This window comes from Triturus cristatus, chromosome 11 (genome assembly GCF_964204655.1).
Source record: "Triturus cristatus chromosome 11, aTriCri1.1, whole genome shotgun sequence".
In the NCBI taxonomy this organism is placed as follows: domain Eukaryota; kingdom Metazoa; phylum Chordata; class Amphibia; order Caudata; family Salamandridae; genus Triturus; species Triturus cristatus.
The window spans coordinates 1177063697-1177077858 of NC_140594.1; the positions used below are offsets into that span (position 1 = coordinate 1177063697).

The following is a 14162-nucleotide window of genomic DNA, read 5'->3' on the forward strand; positions in this document are numbered from 1 at the left end:
ACAGTGACTGAAGGGCACAGGCGAAGAGACAATGTATTTTAGAAGGGGGTAAAAGGTGCAGGCAAAGAGATCATGCATAAAGTAATGGATACAGGGTGCTCATAAGGATTTGTATGGCGCACCTTAACACATGAGGAGATCTTGGAGCTATGCAGGGGCCTAGGATTGAGGGCGGTGGGGTTATTTGAAGAGACAGATCATCTTCTCGCAAAACTCAAGAGGAGAGACGGAGATGTGTTGGGAGGTTGTTCCACGCTTTAGGAGCAACGTAGAAGGCTGGACGATCAGTTCTGTTTCTGTGTATGCGTGGAATGTCTGCGAGAAGTCCGGCGGGGCGGAGGTGTCTGGAAGGTTGATGGAAGGAGATGCGGCTGTTTGGTGAGGCCGGGCTTGTGTTGCGCAGGGTTTTGTATGTGTGATTGAGATGTTTGAATTGTACACGTTTGTGTATTGAGAGACAGTGGACCTCCCTGAGGTGTGGTCTGAGCTGAGTTCGGCGTGCGAGGTTAAGGAGGAGTCTGGCTCCCACGTCCTGGATGGTTTGTAAACCATGTTCTGGATAGTGTGGGCGAAGAGACACCCCATTATAGGAGAACCATAAGTCGGGATCAAAGAGGCCTTGTATTAAAGAACGGGCAAAGCACGCAAACAAAGACAGTACTATAGGCAGGGCAAAGACACTGCTTTATACAATGGGTTAAAGACACAGGTAAAGAGACACAAAACTATGGGGGGACTAAGGGCAGGATCAAAGACTGCGTTTTAGAAGGGGTAAAGAACAGCAGAAGAGAGACTAACAAGCTACTTGCCACTGGCAATGCCCTTTCTGGTGCCCTCTCTAACCGCAGATTCCTCCCCATAGAAATTAACAAGGTGCCAGGCTAGATACACATAATTTCAAGAGCAGCGCCGCAGCACTAGGGCACGTGGCATCAAGCGGCCCCATGTTGGGTTCATACGGCCCCCGGCATGATGGAACAAAGTCCCATGAGCGCCACCCCCACATGCTGGTGTCAGTTACTTGACACTTTCCCCTACCTACGTCCCCAGACGAAGAGCGTAAAACAGTTACTGGCAACAACGGGCCGATCTCCACCGTCGAACCCTTTTAGATGTTAATGAGGATACCCAATGGAACGGGGCAGTGAGGAATCGGGTGTTAGATAGAGCAGCCACCAGAAACATTGCAGAAGGTAACTAGCCTGCTCTTCTGAGGGATACATCTAACCGCAGACTCCTCACCTTTAAAACAGAAACAAAGCAGCACCTGCCAAAGGTGGAGGTTCTGGGGATTGGACTCGGACCGAAATGTCCAACAGGACCCAGCGAGAAAAGTGACCGACTCATCGGACCTGGCTGTAAAGACAGTCGTGCCTCATTAGCATATGGACCGACGCCTGGGCGGACTGCACAGTTCAGAGCAGTCTCCAACAGCCGCCACCGCAGAACAAGAGCTGTCTCCCTAGGTACCAGAACGGAGTCTGAGAGGCAGGCCTGATTTTGAGCCCACTGTGGCCCCACATGTGCCAGCAGGCATTGTGAACAAGGAGGATGCATGAGGTTAAGAGTCCTAGAAACTTCCACTAGCCACACGGAGATCCAGGACAGAACCTGAATCACTGGGAACATATCCTGAAGGTCTCTGGCTCACTGCAGTGGAGGAAACTACTTGAGAGCCTTTATGCAGGGCACCGGTGAGACTTCAGCTTGTTGATGGTGAACCCTAACAATGCCAGGAGTTCGTCAGTTGATCGGAGTTGGCCTACAACTCACTTCTTTCCGTCGACCTTTAGCAGCCACTCATTGCGACACTGGAAGACATCTACTCCCACCCTCTGAAGATAGGTCAAAACGACCACCATCAATTCTGGGGTCACCCGAGGAATCAAGTTAAGGCCCAGGAGAAGTACAGCAAATTGAATGTGTCCCTGGCCCACCTTGATCCACCTGTAACACCTGTGCAACTGTAAGACAGGTACAAGGAGAACGTGTTTTATAAGCCCAAGGGCACTAACCAGTCCCCTAGGTCCTGAGAAGACAAGATCTGAGCCAGCTGGAGTATTCTGAATTGGTCATTCCACAGAAAGCATTCAGCAGGCAGAGTTCAATAACATGTTGGGGGCCCCATCCATTTCCGGGATGAGGATGTACTGTTAAGACCATCCCTCTCCTTTCTCAGAGTCTGGTACCATTCAATGGCAACTTTAGAGAGTAAGATATTTATCTCGTGCATCAGGATTGTCAAGTGCTCCTCTGAAATTTGTTCTGGTACGGGAGGAAGATTTAGCAGGGAGGAAACTGTAGTGGGAGGGCATGTAGGGTAGGGTCCAGCCTCGTTGAATGATCTGCATAGCACATCTGTCTGATGTAATGGATCGCATACCAAGGAGGAAATGCTGAATCCTTCCTCCCACCGGCCTGACATTGGCCGTTGAGAACAAATTAAAGCTGCTTGGTAGTCACTGCAGTTGGGGGGGGGGGGGGGGGGGGAGAAGAGGAATCGGTGACTTAACCCTGTTTCGTGTCTGCCGGTGTGACCCAGCAATGACTGGATTGTGTACTGCACCACTGACTGGGAAGGCTGATATGGCCTATAGGCTAGTCCCATGGCATGGCTTCTTAACTGAGGGGGAGTGGGGGGGGGGGGGTGAGTTTCTGACTGGCTGGAGACACCAACCCAAAAGAGCATACAGTGCCTTGACTGTCTTTATACCTCTCAAGCGCCAAGTCCAGTCCTCTTTCCCACCTAAAGATTCTGGACTCATAGAAGGGCATATCTATAAGGGACACCTGCACATCACCAGAAAATCCGCTGAACCTCATCCATGTGTCTTCGAAGAACACCACTGTGCCCACAGCCCTTCCAAGGCAATCGGTATTTTCCAAGCCTGTACTGATGACACGCTTTGATGCATCCTGTCCGTCATACATGTCTGAGCCAGAGAAGTTCCAAGCTCATCTGAAACTGCCAACAAGATCTCACTGATGTGTCAGAGAGCATGTGTATACCTGCACCGCAGACCAACGACCTTTATCAATCTAAGGGTCAGAGTTCCGGATGACATTTTTTATGAAAAGAATCAATCCCTTTGGACTCCCTATCCGAAGGAATTGTTGGTGCTGAAATTGAGCTCACTAGTAGAGGCCTGCACCACAAGGCTCTCTAGTTATGAAGCCCATATCATTGAGCCCAGGTCTATGTCACCAAGATACAAGTCAGCTGGCAGGAGAAGAACAAGGTTTGGACCATGTAGTCATCAAGGTTGTCAGTGAAGGGATCATTAAATGGTCGCAAAGCTCCAGCGAAGCCAATCCTTTTTGGGGGATTTTTGACTCCATGTAGGGCAGCTGCAGATCTAGTGCCTCGGCTGCCCTCTGGGGCACCGCTGCAAAGGAGGAGCGATCTTCTTTTGGTGGCCCATGCGGGTGTCAGATTCCATTTCAGAGGAGGCATCTAACATACTTGAATATGAGAGGAAGTTGGCGGTTTGTGGGAAAGGCCTTGTGACCGAAGCTGGGCCCGGGACTTTGAGTGGAAGCTGAGCCTGAATTTCAACCAGGACCTCTTGGGTTTGATGTCATGTTTTACTTCCTGGTCCCAGATCACTTTTGGGTGCATGAGGCCACACATGTGCCAAAAGTTAGTTGTGAGCAAAGGCCAGGCACATGCATTGCTGTGCAGGTGCACGACGCGCGTCATCGGCATCTTTGACGCAGTTTGAAGCCTCTAGCTCTCACAGGCCACCATGATTCACATTCAACTGGAAGCACATTTAGGAATTGTTGCAAGAATGACAAAAGCTTGGAGCCGAGCCCCGGATGTGGGGAGGGGGGGGGGCAAAGTGCTGAGATTCTCCAGATCCAGTCTGTCGCCTGTAGATCTTCTAAAGGCGAAGAATCTGTGGTCAGTAGTATTCATACATACTTTCATTGTGGAGGGGGTCCAGCCATACATGCATTATGGAAGGGGGTCCAGCCATACATGCATTATGGAAGGGGGTCCAGCCATACATGCATTATGGAAGGGGGTCCAGCCATACATGCACTGTGGAAGGGGGTCCAGCCATACATGCATTATGGAAGGGGGTCCATCCATACATGCACTGTGGAGGGGGTCCATCCATACATGCACTGTGGAAGGGGGTCCAGCCATACATGCATTATGGAAGGGGGTCCAGCCATACATGCATTATGGAAGGGGGTCCAGCCATACATGCACTGTGGAAGGGGGTCCAGCCATACATGCACTGTGGAAGGGGGTCCAGCCATACATGCACTGTGGAAGGGGGTCCAGCCATACATGCACTGTGGAAGGGGGTCCAGCCATACATGCACTGTGGAAGGGGGTCCAGCCATACATGCACTGTGGAAGGGGGTCCAGCCATACATGCACTGTGGAAGGGGGTCCAGCCATACATGCACTTTGGAAGGGGGTCCAGCCATACATGCACTGTGGAAGGGGGTCCAGCCATACATGCACTGTGGAAGGGGGTCCAGCCATACATGCACTGTGGAAGGGGGTCCAGCCATACATGCACTGTGGAAGGGGGTCCAGCCATACATGCATTATGGAAGGGGGTCCAGCCATACATGCATTATGGAAGGGGGTCCAGCCATACATGCATTATGGAAGGGGGTCCAGCCATACATGCATTATGGAAGGGGGTCCAGCCATACATGCATTGTGAAAGGGGTTCCAGCCATACATGCACTGTGGAAGGGGGTCCAGCCATACATGCATTATGGAAGGGGGTCCAGCCATACATGCATTATGGAAGGGGGTCCAGCCATACATGCATTATGGAAGGGGGTCCAGCCATACATGCATTATGGAAGGGGGTCCAGCCATACATGCATTATGGAAGGGGGTCCAGCCATACATGCATTGTGGAAGGGGGTCCAGCCATACATGCATTGTGGAAGGGGGTCCGTCCATACATGCATTGTGGAAGGGGGTCTGTCCATACATGCACTGTGGAAGGGGGTCCAGCCATACATGCACTGTGGAAGGGGGTCCAGCCATACATGCACTGTGGAAGGGGGTCCAGCCATACATGCACTGTGGAAGGGGGTCCAGCCATACATGCACTGTGGAAGGGGGTCCAGCCATACATGCACTGTGGAAGGGGGTCCAGCCATACATGCACTGTGGAAGGGGGTCCAGCCATACATGCACTGTGGAAGGGGGTCCAGCCATACATGCACTGTGGAAGGGGGTCCAGCCATACATGCACTGTGGAAGGGGGTCCAGCCATACATGCACTGTGGAAGGGGGTCCAGCCATACATGCACTGTGGAAGGGGGTCCAGCCATACATGCACTGTGGAAGGGGGTCCGTCCATACATGCACTGTGGAAGGGGGTCCGTCCATACATGCATTATGGAAGGGGGTCCAGCCATACATGCATTATGGAAGGGGGTCCAGCCATACATGCATTATGGAAGGGGGTCCAGCCATACATGCATTATGGAAGGGGGTCCAGCCATACATGCATTATGGAAGGGGGTCCAGCCATACATGCATTATGGAAGGGGGTCCAGCCATACATGCATTATGGAAGGGGGTCCAGCCATACATGCATTATGGAAGGGGGTCCAGCCATACATGCATTATGGAAGGGGGTCCAGCCATACATGCATTGTGGAAGGGGGTCCAGCCATACATGCATTGTGGAAGGGGGTCCAGCCATACATGCATTGTGGAAGGGGGTCCAGCCATACATGCATTGTGGAAGGGGGTCCGTCCATACATGCACTGTGGAAGGGGGTCCGTCCATACATGCACTGTGGAAGGGGGTCCGTCCATACATGCACTGTGGAAGGGGGTCCAGCCATACATGCACTGTGGAAGGGGGTCCAGCCATACATGCACTGTGGAAGGGGGTCCAGCCATACATGCACTGTGGAAGGGGGTCCAGCCATACATGCACTGTGGAAGGGGGTCCAGCCATACATGCACTGTGGAAGGGGGTCCAGCCATACATGCACTGTGGAAGGGGGTCCAGCCATACATGCACTGTGGAAGGGGGTCCGTCCATACATGCACTGTGGAAGGGGGTCCGTCCATACATGCATTATGGAAGGGGGTCCGTCCATACATGCACTGTGGAAGGGGGTCCGTCCATACATGCACTGTGGAAGGGGGTCCGTCCATACATGCACTGTGGAAGGGGGTCCATCCATACATGCACTGTGGAAGGGGGTCCATCCATACATGCACTGTGGAAGGGGGTCCATCCATACATGCACTGTGGAAGGGGGTCCATCCATACATGCACTGTGGAAGGGGGTCCATCCATACATGCACTGTGGAAGGGGGTCCATCCATACATGCACTGTGGAAGGGGGTCCATCCATACATGCACTGTGGAAGGGGGTCCATCCATACATGCACTGTGGAAGGGGGTCCATCCATACATGCACTGTGGAAGGGGGTCCATCCATACATGCACTGTGGAAGGGGGTCCATCCATACATGCACTGTGGAAGGGGGTCCATCCATACATGCACTGTGGAAGGGGTCCATCCATACATGCACTGTGGAAGGGGTCCATCCATACATGCACTGTGGAAGGGGGTCCAGCCATACATGCATTGTGGAGGGGGTCCGTCCATACATGCACTGTGGAAGGGGGTGCATCCATACATGCATTGTGGAGGGGGTCCGTCCATACATGCACTGTGGAGGGGGTCCGTCCATACATGCACTGTGGAGGGGGTCCATCCATACATGCACTGTGGAGGGGGTCCATCCATACATGCACTGTGGAGGGGGTCCATCCATACATGCACTGTGGAGGGGGTCCGTCCATACATGCACTGTGGAGGGGGTCCGTCCATACATGCACTGTGGAGGGGGTCCATCCATACATGCACTGTGGAAGGGGTCCATCCATACATGCACTGTGGAAGGGGTCCATCCATACATGCACTGTGGAAGGGGGTCCGTCCATACATGCATTATGGAAGGGGGTCCAGCCATACATGCATTATGGAAGGGGGTCCAGCCATACATGCACTATGGAAGGGGGTCCAGCCATACATGCACTGTGGAAGGGGGTCCAGCCATACATGCACTGTGGAAGGGGGTCCATCCATACATGCACTGTGGAAGGGGGTCCATCCATACATGCACTGTGGAAGGGGGTCCATCCATACATGCACTGTGGAAGGGGTCCATCCATACATGCACTGTGGAAGGGGTCCATCCATACATGCACTGTGGAAGGGGGTCCAGCCATACATGCACTATGGAAGGGGGTCCAGCCATACATGCATTGTGGAAGGGGGTCCAGCCATACATGCACTGTGGAGGGGGTCTGTCCATACATGCACTGTGGAGGGGGTCTGTCCATACATGCACTGTGAGAGGGGGTCCATCCATACATAATTTGTAAAGCGCACTACATATCCGTGAGGGTTTCAAGGCGCTGGGGGGGGGGGGGGGGGGGGGAGCTTCTGCTATTGGTCGAAGAGCCAGGTCTTGAGTTGTCAGCAGGTCTTCGGTTTGTCGTAGGTAGAGGGGGATGGTGTTCCAGGTCCTGGCGGCACGGTGGGAGAAGGACCTGCCTCCGGAGGGTGTTCTACAGATGCGCGGGACCGTGGCCAGGGCATGGTCAGCAGAGCAGAGTTTCCTGTTGGGTACGTAGATGGAGAGTCGGCTGTTGAGATAGGCTGGGCCGGTTTTGTGGAGTGCCTTGTGTGCGTGGATCAGGAGCTTGAAGGAGATTCTTTTGTCGACGGGGAGCCAGTGCAGGTTCTTCAGGTGGGGGGTGATGTGGTCGCGGCGCGGGACGTCGAGGATCAGGTGTGCCGAGGCGTTCTGGATTCTCTGTAGTCTGTTGATGAGCTTGGACGAGGCTCCGGTGTAGAGGGCGTTTCCGTAGTAGAGTCTGCTGCTGACCAGGGCCTGGGTGACTGTTTTCCTCGTGTTTGTCGGGATCCATCTGTAGATCTTGCGGAGCATGCGGAGGGTGTTGAGGCAGGTGGAGGAGACTGCGTTGACTTGTTTGGTCATGGTGAGTTTCGAGTCGAGGATGACTCCCAGGTTGCGTGTGTGGTCGGTGGGGGCCGGGAAGGACCCCAGAGATGTGGGCCACCAAGAGTCGTCCCATGCGGAGGGGTTGGACCAGAGGATGAGGATTTCCGTCTAGTCTGTGTTCAGTTTGAGGCGGCTGTCCTCCATCCAGTCTGCAATAGGAGGATCAAAGGTCGGGGACAAAGACATCACAGTACAGAAGGGGGAAAGACACCAGCAGAGAGAAACTGCAACAGAGGAGGGTGAAAACATGATGGAACGGAGATACTGCATTCCAGAAAGGGTAAAGGGCGCAGGTAAACAAAACACCATCACAGACGGGCAAAGAGGCGGCGATATTCAAGGCGGAAAGGACATGAGTGAAGCATGTTTTTATGAACTGGACACACGCAGCAGAAAAGAAACCGCGTCTTTCCATGAACTGCTGCTTTAGAAATGCTCTGGCCTCGCTGAACGCACGCGCCATTATTGCTTGTTCCTTAAATATATTCCCATTAAAGAATGTATGACTCCGCGGTTGCCTCACACCCCCACACGCCAGGACTCCCTCTCCTAATCGCAATACTTGAACACGAAGTGAAACCGAGGGCATTGATTCTGTGTTCAATGAAAGCCGCCGTGATTCTTAAACAGTCCTGCGCGTGCCAGGGCTCGGATAATGAATGTAAACAGCACCGTGCGAACGCCAAGCGGATGCCAACATTCCAATGAAAGGGTCGTGTGCAGTGCTCGTTTATAGGAGTCTGGTGGCTCGGTGGGTTCGTGCGCTCACTGCCGCGTATTTACACCCCCTGGGCCACTCCAGCGCCCATCCCCCCGAGCGCAAGAAACCGACGCCCATTGAGTGAGGTGACAAACACGTGTTACCTGTGGATAGCGCCAAGAGGCCCTTCCACAACACTAGAAACCGGTCTGGCTTTGGAGACTGCTCTCTCGGACTCGAGGGCTCGCGCCTGCGCAGCCCCGGTGGGTCATAGTGCATATACATACTACGAACATACATGTGCACACATGCTGCAGACGGTTCTAGCGCGCCACGCTCATGGATCAGACTGGCCTCAGAGGCAGCATCCTCCAATGGCGGGGCGAGGCCGCCAGGCCCCTGCGTGGCTTCATTGAAACCTTTATTGATTAACGAGCTTCAATATTGCAGTAAATAAAACCCGCGCGGAGAAGCGCATATATAACTCCTGTCTTATACAATAAAGTCCTGTCTCCAGCCTTCCAATTACACTGCGAGACGAAAACAAACCGACCCAGACATCACTGCGACCTTTCCATAAAGCCCCATAAAACCAAACGAGGGCCGCGCATCGGCCTCAAAATAGCTCCTTCAAATACCCCGAGCTCATAAACTAGCCCGGATGTTCCAGAACAGTCAGAAACAAAAGGTGTTAGGAAAGGATTTTAATCTTTAATATTGAAATTCAAAAAATACATCCTAGCAGCAAAGTTACTTTTTAATACTTGTGCAAGTGAACTCGATGTACTTGTTATCTTCTAAATTTAATCTGGTTGTCATGACAACAAGGCGAGAGATTGATGGACCTCCTCACGGCGCGCTGTACATTTAATTGTGCGCGCCTGCGAGTGACTCAGATGCTGCGCCAGTGGCCGGGTCGCCATGGTTACTGCTGGCTAATCCACGGACGGAAATTACCCACCTGTAATTACATTTCTGGGAAGGTGGCGCGTTCGCATGTTGTCACCCTGGTAGGGTGGCTGCTGCGCACCGTGCAGTGTCCAGGAGAGGTTACAGATGGATGATGGGTTGTAGGGGCCCAGAGAGCTGGAGACATCCCACCCTGGAAGGGAAGGCGGGCCCTGTTCCGAGGCAAGGATGGTCCGAAGGTAGCTTCCAGCAACCGGTACTAAACCCCACTATCCTATCCTGTCCCTACAGTTAATTCTTTAGTTCTATACATTTTTAGGTCTGGCATTTACATTCTGATTTTACTAAAGTTGTGCATATAATATACTTCTTCGTAGGCACCTGCAGCCAGCCCTCCTCCTCCACTGGTCTGAATTTGTGGCATTCAACATTTTACTCCCGCCCACAACAGCATCCTGCATGAGGGTATGGGGCCGCCCACTTCAGCTATTGGCTAACATCACTGTGAGTGGCGGCATTCTGCTCTTTCTCAAGGACCATATCTGCACATAAATAGTTCCTGCCATGCTGTGGACTAAAATGGCAATGCGTTTTTTGAGATCAAAAATATTTTTTGCTTTCAACCATTTATTTTTTATGTTGGTGAAGGCCTGGCCACTCCCTCAACAGACTTTTACAAAAATCATGGTAAAACAAACGCATCGAAAAATAATTCCCTAAAATGTGGTCACCTATTTACCTTGGCACCCCTGATGACTTCATAGTTCGTCTCAATGGCTATACATATATACACATATGTGTATGTGTATACTCACACACACACACACACACACACACTTTTTAACTTCTTCCCCTAAAGTGACTGGCTCAAAAGTAGAAGGGACGCTCTTCTGCCCCGACAGGCACTTTTGTCACTTGGTAGATTTGAATCCGTCTATCATTTTTATCGCATCAAAACAGAGGGGGGCTGGGAGCGATGAAGGTCCAGCATACGTGCTCCTTAATTTAGGACAATTAAGGGGGTATCCAGTTCTTAAAATAACTAGGGCAGTAACACAATGTCACCCCGGATATACAACAGGTTAGAGGAATATGAAAACATCTAGAGCAAGGGGCTTCACACACCCAGTTGTGTGGCATGCTTCATCATTTGCAAAAGAAACAATTCATGGACGGAATGCTTGACAATGCAAACGTTCACCCTCAGTCACAAGGATCTGGGTTTAATCCATCATTCCCTTGCTCACTTTGCAAAGGGATTCAAGCTAGCATGGCTGATGAAGGGTGTCACCCAGAAACCGGTCCCAGGAGGCTTGTTTCCGATTCAGGGAAGACCTGGCTTGGCAGTTCGGGCTGGACTGTTCCCATGAGGCCCAGGGTGAAGACTGATTTGCATACAGCTGGGTCTGAACTGAGGTGGCAAAGTGAGCTAAAGAATGAGGATTGATTCAACCCAGATCTGTGACTGGGGGTGAGTGTCTGAAAAGTTTCAACGCTCCGTCCATCATCTCCTTGTTTTTGCTTTGCTTCAACATTGGGCAGCTCCTCGCTGCAATGCCCAACGGGCACCCACAAGGGGGGTCTTTGCCAGAGATCTTTTTGAGAAGTGCCATGTCAAGAAGGATGTGAAACTGTCTACTATGTCAATTGGAAGGGAAAGTGAACATTAAAAATGACCAAGGGGCACCTAAAGCGTGTTTATTTTCGTGGTGGCCATGTCATTATTAAAGACAGAGGAAGGCAATGAAGGAAAATAAAGTTCCTTTGTGTTTAGGTTAAATCCGGGTCAACATGTTTCTTGACAAATATCATAAGGATCTACGGCAATTCATCAGGACCACCCTAAAAAAAAACTAACCCTGTGAAATAGTTGGCCCGTAGCAATGTGGAGAATAGTGCTAAAACCAAAAATCCACCTAATTTGTGCGGTTCAGTTAATACCCAATGTCAGACAGGGAACATTCGACCTCACTAAGATCGAACCTCTTAGGTATTACGGGTGTATTATGCCGTAGTGGTCAGCGTGGAATGATGTATGCAACCTACCCCCACCCGTAATCCACTTTTCATTATAATTTCTTTATCACCATGTCTAAACTTCCTTTCTCAAATACTTCTGCTTCCTCAACATGGCCCTCTGTAGGAGAGCGCCTCAGGGCTCACTTCTTTGTCTACTACTCTTTGTACATGTCGCTGTCTAGAGGTCTCATTCCTTCTTTTAATAACACCATTCTGTTGGCGACTACCGCATTGTCTTATTCAGGTCTGTCATTCTTTTCACCCTTGCTTTTGAGACTGCGGAATTACCTCAAAACCTCGAAATTAGACCCTCTAAAAATAACATTTATCAATTATTCGGTGTAAAAATAAGTATTTAGAAAAAGGAACACCCCAAATGTTAGTAACAAAAGGGTTTACGGGTTAAGGACATAGGGTTACAGTTTTGGTGAATAAGAATATTGAGATAGGAGGTTTAGGATTAAAGTTTAGGCGTGTAGATTTAAGAGGTATGGTTAGGAATACAGGGTTTCAAGGAACAGGGATAGGGCAAAGGGTTTAAAGCATTAGGGTATGAGGTTCAGGTATAGAGTTAAATGTATGGGGTTATTGGTTAAGAGCATAGGAGCTAAGCATATGGTATTGGGGGTTAAGGATTAGTGCTTTGGGATAAAGTTGTTATGGCAGAGGTTTAGAGGGATACAGCTATGGGTATAAGGCATAACCTATAGAGGCTAAAGGTATGGGGTTTTGGGTTAAGGGGACTGAGTATATGGTTATGGGTGTGGTTCAGTTTGGGGGTATAGGGCTGAGGGTATGAGATAAACAGTTATAGTTATGTGGGATAAGGTTAATGATGAGAGTAAACCACTAGGTAACAATTGTTTAGTGTCGCGGTTGGAAACATGTTTAAGAGTTATTGGCGATTGTTACACTTATTTGTAGTCTACCTGTTCAAAATAAAAAAAATATTCAAAGCTTTTCACAGTAACACCACTTAATTTATTTCAATGAAAAACTAACATTTCTGAGTGAAGCAATTAAAAGTGTTAAAAGAACTAATGACATGTCTCAGTTAAAAAAAAAAACAACAAAAAAAGAACTCAAGATAACACACTGACTGCTAGTCTGGCCACCAACCTTGGACCCACTTCAGAAAGCTGATAATTTATCCTTCAAGGGCAAGTTTTCTAATTTCATTCTTCCATCTGTCTATCTTTTCTACATCTCTCTATTCCCCATCCCCACCATATATTTCCTTCTCTTTATTTGCATCCAATCTTGGTGGTGTTTGTGAGAAGTTGGCCTGATGTATGATGTCACTAGTTCTAGTGTACACCTTATATCAGTCCAAATACCCTTATGGTGATTGGTTGTAAAGTCAACCTTATAGACCAGCTATCCTAGTGGTAGCATGGAGTGGACAAGAGCAGTCTTAGGCTAAACTCTGAATGGCATGTGAAGCCAGCTGTGATACCATATATAATCCCTTGAATACCAAATGAAAGGACACCACAACAGATATATATATAAAATAAAGTGTATTTATTCTAGTCAAACCCTCAGCACTCTTTATGAGACTAGAGGCAAGTACAACACAGTCTTATTTAAGCATACATTAAGTCACACAGGTAAGTAATACAGTTAGGCCCTAGGGGCCACGCAAACCATATACTAAGTAAGTGGTATAAGGACCACTGTCACGGAAATAGAATAGGCCTAGTCCTAGGGAATCGCTGGGGCTACACTACACTAGCGTTAGTTAGGAAGTGGGAGGCCCACGGGATTCATGTGCAGAGTGGAAACACTCACGCGTAATGCGTAAAAGTCAATAGCAATAGTACAGTTTAGAAAACGGTAGATTTAGGACACTTCCGGAGTAGCTAGGAAGTTGAGACTTGAAAACTAGACACTAGGATAGTCACTATCCTGATGAGCACCGGAGTACCCAAGTTACCTAGCCCACAGGCTGCGGGTGCATAGGGGTGAAGATGCGTCGGTTTTCGTCGTCGACTCCTATGGATGCCTGAAGAAAGATGCTGACAGGCAGTCAGTGAAGAGTGTCCGGTGGATCCCAAGGCTGGGATCAAGAAGAGAGGAAACCTGCAAGCAGAAGGGACAGAGTCAAGGTCACTAGCCAGTGACCACGTGGAACCCGGAAGGAACCAGGCGACGTCGTGAAGATTGCAGGTGAAGGTGAAGCTTGTTGCTGCAGCCACGAGGACCAGGGAACGTCGAGGACGACCAGGACCAGGAGGCGAGCTGTCCCACGAAGGCTCTTGCTGTCGGCGTCGAAGTTGGACTAGGACTCACCAAGCCTTGGCAAGCGGAACCCACGAAGAACGGAGGACTTGCTTCTGGTGCAGACCAGGAAGGTCTGGGGTGCTTCTTCTTTGCAGAGAAGCGGGAGCCAGTCTGGAGGAGCCAAACCAGCGCAGAAGATTTCAGGGTGCGTCGTCACAAAGGCCACTAGCCAGCGGGCAAGCGACCGGACAGACGCGGCAAGCAGGAAAA

At 50.4% G+C, this 14162-nt stretch overlaps 1 protein-coding gene across 2 annotated transcripts in view; it reads right to left on the reverse strand.

The window, feature by feature from the left end:
- LOC146788667 (lipoma-preferred partner homolog) overlaps positions 1–14162 on the reverse strand; it is a 774512-nt gene that overhangs the window by 492073 nt on the left and 268277 nt on the right. The gene's annotated exons all lie outside the window — the stretch shown is intronic.